The sequence below is a fragment of the Myotis davidii genome, unplaced genomic scaffold (assembly GCF_000327345.1).
Source record: "Myotis davidii unplaced genomic scaffold, ASM32734v1 scaffold129, whole genome shotgun sequence".
NCBI lineage: Eukaryota > Metazoa > Chordata > Mammalia > Chiroptera > Vespertilionidae > Myotis > Myotis davidii.
Window position 1 is genome coordinate 1,125,655 of NW_006383019.1, and position 1,093 is coordinate 1,126,747.

Here is a 1,093-nt window from a genome sequence, read left to right on the forward strand (position 1 = left end):
CCACCGCCACCCCACCCCATGCCCCACTGCCCTGCCACGCCCCCACCCACCGCTGCACACCCACCCATTGCCCCAGGCCCATCGCACTGCTCTTGGCCTTGGCTTCACTCCCCGGCAGCCTGTTGGTCCCTCCGCCCAGATGACCTTCTCTGGGGGCCTCCGTAGTCGGTTGTTTCCCCTCTGGCTCCCAGGCCGGCCGCAGCTCCAGGCTGCAGCGAGGACCGGTCTCCGCCTTAGCAGGACTCCGGCCAAGCACACATGCTGATGACCATCCACCTCGAACATTTAGACCTGGGTGTCCGCAGACCCTCGGAATCCACAGCTCTCTGCTTTAGGGGTTAACATTTTCCAGGCAACATTCTACACTGGACACATGGCATTATGCACTGGCCCAACCCCATAGATCTATGGCACAGAACGTACAGCACCGAGAGGGAGCCCTCATGTGGACACGGACTTGGGGGCTAAGGCTGTGTGGGCGCTCCCCATCGCTGGGGGTGCTGCTGAGGGGCAGGCTGTGCACATGTGGGACCGGGGCGCCTGGGTATCTGCCCCAGACGAGGCACCAGCCAGGAAAGAGGACTCGCCCTCGTCCACTTTCTCCAGCCAGCCCTGGCCAGGGGAGGGGCCCCGGCCAGGGGAGGGACCCTAACCAGGGGGGTGGTCCTTAACCAAGGGAGGGACTCCGGCCAGGGGAGGGGCTCCAGCCAGGAGAGGGAGGAGCGAGACCCTATCCCCTTCCTCGGGGTTGTACCCTACACTGGTCTCAAAGTGTTAAGTTCTCCCGGACTGAGTGGCTGAGCGGGAAACTGAACAGGAACCGTGGGCGCCGCCTGGAACTTCCGAAGGGAGGGGCGGAGAAGACGGGCTGAGGCGCAGCTGGAGGCAGTAATTGAAAACAAATGTGAAAAGCCCGTTTGTATTCATGTTTACTTGGTCCAAACACTAGTCTAGAATTAAAAGTACAAACCTCTCCACGGGGAGAGGAAATCACCGGGTACAGATGCTCGGGAGGACGAAAGCGAGACCAGCCTGCGGTCACACCACGGCCTGGGCGCGGGCGGGGGGCGGGGCGCCCTGCAGCTCTGCGCGT